The following is a 12,036-nucleotide window of genomic DNA, read 5'->3' as shown; positions in this document are numbered from 1 at the left end:
AATCTAAATATGTCTTTTCCACCTGTACCTATGATCTTGAAGCGATCATCTGTTATGTCACTTTCATGCATAAATATATGAGACAAATGTACCCTATATTCACCCTGTGTTATGAATCCTTGCAGCAGCTGGATTTAGGTACTCTACTGTCCCTGGATCCCAGTCTTGTGCTTCTGTCATTCCACAGAGTCTCTCCTGTGCACATACAGACAGATCTCTTGGAAAGCCCGAGATGCCACAATCTTTACAGCAGCTGGCCAAAGCTGCCCTGTGCCTACCCTGTCCCTCTAAGAGCCAGGACTGACTGTGCTCTTGCCTATAGGGTCATGCTGGACTTCCAGGACACTTCACCTACTTGCCAGCTACTCCAGCATTCTCTTTGCTAGCCCTCACACCCTCACTTGCACACCCATCCTCACTGGAGGTGCTGCACTGTTGGCACATGGAACTCCTGGTCGCATGGCAGGACTGACACTGGGACCTCCATGCACATGTGTGTGCACAATAGTAAGCCCTTGCCCAGGAAAACCATCATAAATGGTGTTTAATTAGAGGAGACAGGACAGACTACACAGACTGATGCAGGAATGGCCAAGAACAGATGGCCCCTACTCACACCCCATCAGCCCCTTCTGTCTCACATTACCACAGACTGCCCTGACCCATGGAGCCTCTCCTGTTGGCATGTCTGTGTGGGTCTGGCCTTGTGGCACCAGCAGTGGCTGGGCCAGAACCTCAGAGGGCTCCTGGGCTCATCCTGCCCCATCATGCAGCACAGCAATGAGCGTTTGGTAGGCTGATGACTGCTGTGATGTGTCTGGGAGCAGCTGGCCAGGGTGTTTCAGGGTCCCCCACCTGCCCTTGCTGTTCCTGCCGTTCTTCTTCCTCTGTACAGTTCTGTCACATAAACTAATGTGTGTGCATATATGTATGTATTTCTGCATATGAAAATGTACAGATCCCTCTCCGTAGAAACTTGGCAATTTTAAATGCTTATGTTCCATACGTGCTCTTTGGACTTTGTAGTAATATGATGTTTCATAACCACAGAATATTTGGAAGGAAAGATTCTTGTTAATTAACATCAGCCTACCTGAACTGTGTTCCTTTTCTTCAAGGAAGGTATTTAGGAAGACAACTAAAGTAGGGAGTTTAGTTTGTAAGGGAAGTAGGAAAACATGAAGAGAACCTTTGCTGGAAGCCTGCAGCACTACCACTGCTAAGCACAGGAACATCTGATTGAGAAAAGCATTTTGAGTGTCACGAGCAGCATCTTTGCTTTTCATCAAGGTGCAAGATACTGAGTATCTATGTGAACTAGCTCAAAAGGACAATTGTCACTTGATTTTGTAAGATTTTCTTCTTTTTGGTTCTTTTGGTAACTAAACGTGACCTAGTTGAGCATATAGTAACAGTATTTCTAGACAGAATAATTGTCTCTTTCCAGTTTTAGTCCATCATCTTGATATCCAGTAGAACTACCTGTTAAATTCCGACTTTTCTTGTCAATGAGGAGACTGTTCTTTATGGCTTTAAAATTATTGAAGTGTTTTTTCTGCAGATGCAGGCTCAGTGGAAAAAATAAATGTTTAGTGTCTTTTCTCACACTTTTCTGCTTGCTAAGACTAGAACTTACAAGCCTTTGAAGACTATGAAACAGGTGCTTTTAGCCACACCTTAAAGATCTTCAGATCCAGAACATAAATCCTGGAGTCAGTCTTTATGTGTAGATGAGATTTTGAGTCCTCAGTCTTTAGACATATTTGCTATTTGATTTATCAATTTTCTCTATTCAGTAATGAATCTTATCTGTAACTCACTAGAAGCAGCTGGAATCAATTAGTAAAGACTTGAAATATAACAGAAAACACTACAACGTCTAAAAAAACAAAAACAAGAAGAGAAAAAAAAATCACCTGAGCCATTTCCTGTGTGTTGAATCACAAAGTTTGAGATTCTCTTTTGCTTGTTCATCCAACAGGCAGCCTGTCCTCTTTTATTTTTGTAGTCACAGAATATTTTACCTGGTAGCCAGAATATATAATTCAGTGAGTGGACTGTGTGGCAGTGATACTTTGTCACCTTGACGCACCTGCTGCAGTCTGGTTTCCCTAGGGAATACTTATATAATGTCTGGGTGCTGAAGCTTCCAAGTTATCAGTAAAATGCTGCTTGTAGCACTCAGCTGCTTGTCAATTTATCCAGATTCTTGGCAATATCTTGGCATCTATTTCTGAACTGATTGTATTTCAGTATTAGAAGTGCTTTCTTTCAGGTCATGTGTCGTGATGGTTAGAGCAATGTAAAATCACTCTTTTTCAGTATGCCATGGTAGTCTAACTAATATATAAATACACATAATTTGTTTTAAATAGAAGAAAAGAAGGGTGGACTGTGCTTAGGCAGAGACAACTTGGATGTTTTTCCCAAACAAATGTGTGTTACAAGCACATTAACTCTCATTCAGGTGCTTCTCTGTAATTTGACTGCAGGCATTTGTAGAGAGGGCAATTTGTCTTTGACTTAACTGTGAACAAATGTGTTTATATCAGTATTGGGGTGACTGAGACACTTCCTAATGGAGTGCTTTATATTCTCATCATAGGTTTTGTAATGGTCACTTAGCAATAAGTTTTGTCTATATTTTTTGCACATTTGTCATTCAGACCTTTAAATTTAGGAGTTCCATTACAATGCCATCTGTCTCTGCACCAGTGAGTCTAGCTGCACACTTCCGAACAGGAAAGAAAACCCAATTGATTTCCTATGGTCAGAAGAAAAGGTAATTGCAATGGCTGGTGGACACTGAGTTGACCATGAGCCAGCAATGTGCCGTTGCAAGCTAAGGTGGCTGATGAGGAGGACTGTTGCCAGCAGATTGAGGGAATTGATCCTGCCCCTCTACTCAGCACTGGTGAGGCCATACCTGCAAAATACTGGGTGCAGTTCTGCACTTCCCAGTACGAGACATATTGAGCTACTGGAGGGAGTCCAGCAAAGGGACACCAAGATAATTAAGGGACTTCAGCATACTGCATTTGAGGAAAGGCAAAGTGGGCTGGGACTGTTTAGCTTGGAGAAGGCTCAGGGAAACATTAATGTAAGTAAATGCCTGAAGGGAGAATGCAAAGAGCCAGGCATTTTTTAGTGGTGCCCAATGACAGAACCAGAGGCAATGGACACAAACTGAAAGACAGGAGGTTCCCTCTGAGCATCAGGAAACACTTTTTCACCATTAGGGTGACCGAGCACTGTTGCAGGTTACCCAGAGAGGTAGTGGAGTCTCGCTCTTTGGAGATAGTCAAACACTGTCTGGATCTTGTCCTGGGCTGTAGGTGTCCCTGCTTGAGCAGGGAGTTGGCCCAGGTGACCTTCAGAGGTTGCTTCCAGTCTCAGTCATGGAATCACAGAATCACAGAATATTCTGAGTTGGAAGGGACCCACAAGGAGCATGAGTCCAACTCTTAAATGAATGGCCCATACAGGGATCAAACCCACAACCTTGGCATTATTAACACCATTCCAGCCATCCTGGAATCATGTGATTCTGAGTCCATACAATACTTATATATCATTTGCATATTTTCTGTGTATATATGTATATTGTGTGCCATTACATAGCAATAAGTAATTAATAATTACCTAGCAAAATAATGTGGCAGCAAGCTTTAGAGTAGCAATTCCAATAGTCTCAGAGAAGTGGACACAGTTTAAATGGGAAATCAGCCTGCATCCCTTTTCTAAAGACTCACTCAAACTGTTGAAGGTCAGCAAATACATGATGCTTCAGATCAGCAGATTCACGAAGTGGTGATTCTTAGTTTTAATATAAAATCATTATTGTGCTGGATGAACAAGTAGTTTTCACTTAAGCATATGGCCTGATAAAGTGTTTTGAGAACTTTGCGCATGAGAGGTTGTTTTACAGGCAAATACATGGTAGTTTTCCTTTTGAATTAGTCTGCCATCTGTCAGCTTTATACCCTGTTGAATCTGAACATTATTTGTGATTGAAATATACAAAATGGGAGGAGGTTTTAAATAAAAATGATATTAAGAAAAGCTGATGAGAATCCAGATACTGATAAACTTGCTTCTTTGAAGAACTGAGTATCCAAAAGAAGTTACTCATGGCAGAAGTTGTGTGACAAGCATAGTAACTAGTCGCTAATACCATGGCTGGTATTCCCAAACTAATGTTCATGTTAAGTGAGTATCATGGCTGTGTTAGTTACTGATCTAATATATATCTTAAATTGAATAAGACTTAAGGCACAGAGAGAGAAACTATCTGTATGGAGACCATATATACACCGTGTATTGATCCACATGCATACATACACGGAGTTAAATAAGCATGTTTTTCTAATTTTGTTCATTGTTTACTCTGATGCATTCATCTACATTTTGTGTCCCTTATTCCTTTCATGGAAAATGACTTGTTACTCTTCCTGTAACCATTCCTGAGTCAAAATAAGAACTGGAAACACTTGGTCAAAGTTACTGTTAGCATTCTCTTATCTGGTAGAGTTGGTCTAATAGAAAAATAGGCACAGCTTGATAACTGTGTGTCATCAATGCATTTAAAAAAGTGCTTCTATGCAGTATTTAAAATAGCTAGATCATATTAGAGGAATTTTGACAAAAGCATGTTGAAATGTATTGAGATTAAGACTTAAATAACTTTCTACATGGGAATTCATTTTAAGTGTATATTAATTAATATTAATATTAATTTTCTTATTTACAGAAATATTTGGGCTTGGAGTTTACAGTGGAAAGAAATTTTCTTGAGTCTGTTTTAATGATTGATTCACATAAAACTGTTTGATATTAACTGGCTTTCCTTCTCTGCATTTTTCATAGCTTGAAGTACCTAGGTAACTATTGCTTCCCCAAAATAAACAAAGGAAGCTGATAAAAACAATCTAGAGATTAATATGAAAAACATGACTTCTCTACTGAAATCTTAAAAAAATAATTATGACTTTTTTTTAAAACTTTCCTCTTAATACGTAATACATTCTTATTAAAAAATTTGCTTTTACCAATAATAATTGTATTGATTTAGTAGAACTTGCCATGCACTTAGTTAATCCTTTCAGGGTTAGGAGAGTGGTTCCATTGAATTAATTATTTCTCATGATAAATAGTTCAAAAAGGGTATATCATACATAGTTTATGTAGAAATATGGGTTTTATTATTAATTCTTTTACTTTTGGTGGTAGAGTTCAGATTCTTTAGAAATAGTGTATTTAGCACGCAGAAATAATTTCTCAGGTAAAGAAAATTATGTAAGAAATTTTGAGTTCTGAGCTCCATTTGCTTGCACAGTCAAAGCAGCTTTGCAAATTAAAAGGCCGAGAAATTATCTTTTGAAATCACGAGGACAGTTACTTAAATAGATCTCATTATTGATGTAATGAGGCGTTTCATTTCAGATGTGGTATTTTTAGATTGCTGTTGCAAAAATAAATTATGGAATTATGACATTCCTAACCATAACCCAATGCCCACAGGTGGGCTACTGTTGAAAGAGCACGTTCATAAATCCTTGCACAGCCATTTCGTGGTTTTACACATACAATCAGCTTTAAGTATGCCAGGTATAAGATGGTAAGTTGAAGGGATGAACCCATATGATTCAAATACTGTCCAACAGGAGCATTTATATTCCTCTTAACTTTAGGAGTTAATATTTTTTCCAACTTAGTTTTGTACATTCTTCTCCACTTTCCTCTGAAATCTATGTTGAGAAGAGCGAATTGCCATTTTTAATGTATTTTTTTTCTGTAGTTGAAATATTAAGAAACTAATTATTACAATTATGTTAGTGTTTTGTTTGTTTTATTTAAAGGTGGTATTTTCTGGCTTTGTGCTTGGAGTTTTATGCTAATAATCTTAAATATTCTCTATAATAACTTTCAGCTTTGAATTTTGAATGAAAGTCTCTTTTCTTCCTGATCATGAAGAGTTAAAGTGTAACACAGCTATATCTCACCAAGTCACTCCAGACTGGTGACACTCTTGTGTACAGTTCAATGAGAAGCTTGTCCTGAATAGAAAAAAATGACCTTTTCCATAATGCTTTTGCACTCCCAATGAAAACCTCTTTAAAGGTTAATGCCTCTTCTCACCCTTTTTCTCTTTATTGAAGAAATTAGGAAGTTACTGTATGTCTGAAGCAATATGTGGGCTGTTATTGACACTTCTGTCAAATATTATACAATAATTAAATAATGTTTAGATCAATTTCATGTAAATTTCACCATGCAGGCTGGTCTTCCTGTGTGGGAAAATAACACTGGTCAAGAAGACATTATAGAACAAAAGTAAACTATTGCCAAAATAGATTTTTAAAAAATTAGCTTGCTCCATGAGAATCAAGTGCCTTGTGCAGCACCTGCTGAGGCAGTTGTAGGCAAGTGATGGTGTCCAGTTACACAAAACAAACAGGAAGGGTACCTGCTCTGGCAGCCTGGACCTGTGGGTTTGTCCACATTCCCTGTGGCATAAAGTTCATTGCTTTTATTTAGGAAATACTTTTGGTGCCTACTTCCAGTTTCAGTTTGAGGCTTAGAATTTGGATGCATCAAAACAGTTCCTCCTTTGGGTGTACCTGGTTTGTATCTCTGATGTGTTTGCTCATGAGATGGGCCCAGCCTCCTCTCCAAGGTGCAAAGTGATCATGCAGTAGGCAACAGGGACAAGCTGGAACACAAGAAACTCCTAGATTCTTGGAAAACCATTTTCACCCTAGGTATGGCTTCGCCATATGGGAACAGGTATCCAGGAGGATACTGTGGAATCTTCATACTTGAAAATGCTCAAAGCTCACCTGGCCAAGGACCTGAGCAGCCTGCTTAGGCTGGACATGTGTTGGATAGGGTGTTTCCAAATGGGCTCCAGGGACCCCTCTTAGTGTATTTTGTCCTAGAGTTCTGAGCTCTGTGTGCAAGGTGCTTAGTTTGAATGTGTTGAGCATTACATGTCAAGGAAGTCAGTGGGTTTGGTAAAGACAGCTCTCTGTGGAAAGGAAGGCAGCACAAATTAACTATTTCATTGTACAGAATTACTTTTTTTGGCCACTTTTAGAGATAAGTGACATAAAACTCCAGCATGTTATGCAATATGAGTAGCCTCAGTAGAGAACATCTGGAGTATTTGCCTTGTGTTCTCCATAAAAGAACAATACCCTTCTATAGCTAATCCAAGCTGCAGTTGATTGAGTTAGATTTCTGCTGCTGGGATAATCAGACACTGTTTCCGAAATGCCTGGGAATTTCTTGAGGCCTGTAATACAAGTTAGCATACAGAGTTTCCAGTGTGCTGTCCTCTAAACACACAGAGCTCTGTGAAAAGAGTGCTCCAGCCATCCGGAATGATCAGAGTAACCCCGCATGTAAATGTGACCTTCTCCCTGCCTCACAGAGCTGCTGTGTCTGGGACTGACTGTCACTCACAGAAACACTTTCTTTCATTTGATCAAGTCTTGAAAACAAGCAAGAAATATGAAATTTCTCCTCCTTCTTCCCCATTTTATTCCTTCTGGTCTTCCTTGAGATGACATTCTGTGAACTGGTTTGTGAGAGAGGAACTGCTGGTGTGGGCTGAAATGTAAAGTGGCATTTATGCAAGAGCTAGAAACAGAGTGATCTAATTATGTGCAGATGTAACACATTTCCTTTTTTTTTTTTTTCTTTTTTCTTTTTTGAAATTATGCTATTATGTTTTTTGTTTTATGGTAAATAATTTGATTCTTATATTGGTCTGCAACATACTAGTAGTGAGTTAGTAAAAATCTGAATTAAAAAGCATATGTGCATGTAATTTCCAAACAGTTCTTAATATGAATCATTGACTCATAAAGAATGGTGGCTGTAGTTAGTATTCTGAATACTCTGGTGCTTAATTAGTTTGATTTTAAGTTTCCAGCTTGTTTATTCATTTTTTATAGCATTTAAAAACATCTTGGCTTACTCCTCATTTTCCTTAATGGAACTAAGTTGTAGGGCTGTAAGCTGCATTACTTTCTTAACAGCATATTTAATATGATTCTGTTATCCCTGGCTGGTCAAATTGGCACATGTCCTTAAAATAAAATGAAATGTAATTCATTATTGTATTCACTATTGGGATTTTTCCCAACTATTTCTGGAAGGAGTGTAAGTCCAAAGATTAGGAGAGAAACATTAATCGCGTTATTTCATTACTGTTTTTCATTAATTCATCAGAGAATTAACACAGTAGAAGACCAAAATTGCAAATATTGCAGCTGCTTAAAATGGATTTATTCAATAATGTTTAAGTAATTCTGATGGTAAATGGGTCACCCAGAAATACATTTTCCCCTTGTTCCCAGGTACTTGGAATATAAAAACATAAGAAAAAAGAAAACATAAGTTGAGCTATAAAGTAGTCCAGCATCTGTGTTATGACATGTTAAAATTGTTGTTTCCTCTCTCTTTTTGTGAATTTCCACCACCTCCCATAAATGACAAACAGCACCTTTTCAGCATCTCAGTATTTTGTGTGGGATATGGATAGGTCTGTGTTGTATTCTGAATTATATTATGGTTCTTGAAAATTTCTGGGTCACTCACATGACTAACAGAGTTGGTTAGTACTGGAACTATTTTGAAAATCTAAAGAAAATTGAGCAAGGAAAAATTATAAAAGTTGTTGAACAAAACACAAACCATGATTTCAGTAGTAATATCTTTCAGACTGATAATTTATTTCTTAGATACTACTTAGTTTTGAATTTTAACCATATAGTATGGGCTAATTTTTCACAAAGAAAAAAGTAAAAATACTTCTGACAATGAACAGTCAGCAAGCTATATGTAGAAATGAAAGGCCTGAGCTGGTTTACAGAAATCAACAGTGTCATTTTGATATCCATGTGACCTGGCTGTACTTGGTGAATTTCTTCCTGCAGCCTGTTTTGGGGCTATTTTAGAGATATGATGAAATTTGAATTAGTCCTTAAACACTTACAGAAGACTGTGTTGGGCATATATACATAAATTAATGTGTAAGGGTACCAAATATTTCTACAGTGCAAATTTTACAAATAACCCATCATGCTTTTGACCAGTTGATTTGATTATGAAGGGGGAAAACATCAATTAAAAATAAAGAAGTTACAGAGTATAAGATGCTATCCATAAGAAGTCCAAAACATAACGTGTCACATTCTGATACCAAATGTTTCTGTGTCATTTGAGGACAGATGATGAAAACTTTCTTTTCATTCTTTCTTTACAGAACAATAGATGGTAGTGTTAAATTTGCAGATAATTCTGTGTGTATTCAGTCTTTTTAGAGCCAATATAGTAATGTCGTATGTGGTCAAGGATGCTTGTTTGATAAGCACTCCCTATGCATATCTATTACCTTCACAGCTTTTCCAAAATCTTAGTTTCAAAACTGATTTTAATCTTTTATCCTTCTAGGCTTCTTAGTTATCACTAATAGCAATAACATTTATGGATATCCCTGGTAGTCACATAATTATTCCATCCAGACTTTTGCAGTATGTAGGTTAGAGAGGGCTTGCTGTACATACCAAGAGCCTAACTAACACTCTTTTCTTATATTCTTACATTTCATGTAGGAAGATAAGGTAATAAGGTGCTGCAGTGGTATTATTTCTTCCTCTGGTTAAGTGATTAATTTTTCTTTTTCTAGATTCATAGAGTGAAATATAAATTAATATACTTTCCTACTTTACTTTTTTAAGCATTTAGTTCATTCCAAAGTGAGAACTGTCCTATATTAGCATGACCTTTTGAGAGATCTCATAGCAGTAGTATTGATCAGTGACACAAGTTTTAGAAATAGTGCAGAGAAGCAGCCAGAATCTCAGCTGAAGTCTGTATAAATCTCATCTGTCTCTCAGTTGGAGTGATGTTGATGTTGCAATACTTATGCAAAATGGGAAAGAACTTGGCTGCTTTCATATCTCTAAATTTAGTGTGTGGGTGGTCCAGGACAGTGAAGAGTTTATAACATTTTTATTTATTAATAAATCCATTTTGTGTGTGAACCTCTGTAAACCTGTTGTCATCCATTAAAAATGTGACTGTGCTGTTGACAATAAGTTTCCATAGAAAGGAAGACTTAAGGAAGACCTAGTACACTTATTTCCTGTAACACGCAAGACACTGTAATTATGGGTCATTTGCCTGGTTTCTTTGATAATTAAGAGTTTTAATTGTGTCTAGTTCCAGGGAATTAGTTAAGCTTCTCATTATGCATATTGCCTTCCATAATCATCAGCTCTTCTCATACAGTAAGATTAGTGACATCATGGAAGTCAATTAGGTCTTTCAAGGCAGAGCAATGAAGTACATTCTTTTGTATGAGCTGGATCAGAAAAGGTTTCTGAAAGGCCTTGACAATGCTCTTCTCTGCAACATTTAAGCTTATTCTTCAAAAAGCAAAGCCTGTCAGAGTTTCATTTATTGTCCTCAGAGTGCTTAATGTCATGAACTAAGCTATTGTTAAGAACAAAACCTATAGGCAGAGCCATGCTTCCATTCTAATAGCAATCATACCAAGCTTTCCAGGATCAGCTGGTTACATATTTGTAGATAGTATCAACATTTGAAAGTATCACATTGTTCAAAATGGAATGCAGTAACTGTATGAAGGAAATGAGCACAAAAGACATTGATGTGATTCCTTTGGCTCACTACAAATCATTAATTAAATTTTACTTTATTACATGCAAGGTAGAAAGTACCTTTTACTTTTCACTTGACAGACTCCAAGTTGTCGCTGACATGTTGAAAGGCAAGAATCAATATTTTAAAAAGAAAGGAAATCAGGAGAGGGTTCTTTTATTTTTCCCCTTCCACAGTCTCTGATAGATGGGTATATATAGGGCAGAAATTTAATAAATCTTGCAAAAATGTTTTCTTTGAATGTAATAGAGTTTTTGCAAGTTGCATCTGGGTTCCCTTAGACCACAGCCAGAACAAACACTGTGCATCCTTTATGTTCTGCAGTGAAATAATTGTGTGTTTGAGAACCTAAAAGGTGCAGTATGCTGTTTTATGTTGATAGAATCATAGAATATTCTGAGTTGGAAAGGACTCACAAGGATAATCAAAGTTCAACTCCTTGCCCTGCACAGGACAGCCTCAGGAATCACACCATGTGCCTGAGAGAACATGATTAGTAGATGTGAGGAAAATTGCCCTAACCATCCCAGCATCTGTTTTCAATTACTAAAATTACTTGTGGCAGTGATTTTGGCATTAGTAGTAGTAGCAGTGCTAATAATACTGATAATAAATGCAGTATGAATTGCTGAAGTGTTAGAAACCGTGGTCGGAATTTTTCAGATCATTGGATGCCAAAAGTTGCTTTGGCTTGTCCATGACCAAAAATTCAAAGTGAATTTGCAGGTCAGAGACAGGAAGAGGCAGGAAGAGATGCTTCATTATATAAATTCTGGAATGGGAATGAGCTCCAGAAACATTATCTTTTAATATATAACATTTTGGATGATATGATTTTTATATATTTATCTTATATGTTTATTATTCAATATTCTGATGTTAAATTTCAAAATCCACACAAATAATGTATGATTATTTTTAACAACTTTGCTTCCAAACTGCAATCTTTTGATTGTGACTATTGTAAGGCATGGAACTTCTGCCTGACTAAACTGTCTCTTTTCTAAATGTAACCTTCCAATTGCTTATTTTCTTTCACATCATTGATTTGGAAGAATTAAGCAAATAGAGCATGACTTTGACAGCAGTCTTCTGATGAGTGGTGTCTGTCTCCACTCATCCAAAGTCCTACTGTTGACCTAGGTAGTTTAGTGTTCCCCGCCTTGTGCACTGAGGAAATGCCACACCTGTAAGTGAAAGCACTGCTTTTGCCGTTTTGCAGGTTGTAAGTTGGTTTGGAAAAGTTAAATTGCCTGCTTATAAAGGTATTTAGGCACTTGCTTAATTTTACTTTAAGCTTGTGATTAAACCCATCCCTATAAAACAAAGCACTTAGGAACATCT

The 12,036-nt window shown here is 37.2% G+C and overlaps 1 protein-coding gene across 5 annotated transcripts in view; it reads left to right on the top strand.

Moving 5' to 3' along the window:
- The window catches only part of PUDP (pseudouridine 5'-phosphatase), a 69,890-nt gene that overhangs the window by 56,386 nt on the left and 1,468 nt on the right, over window positions 1–12,036 (top strand). The gene's annotated exons all lie outside the window — the stretch shown is intronic.

The sequence above is a fragment of the Corvus moneduloides genome, chromosome 2 (assembly GCF_009650955.1).
Source record: "Corvus moneduloides isolate bCorMon1 chromosome 2, bCorMon1.pri, whole genome shotgun sequence".
Lineage (NCBI taxonomy): Eukaryota > Metazoa > Chordata > Aves > Passeriformes > Corvidae > Corvus > Corvus moneduloides.
This window is presented reverse-complemented; position numbering and strand designations above follow the sequence as displayed.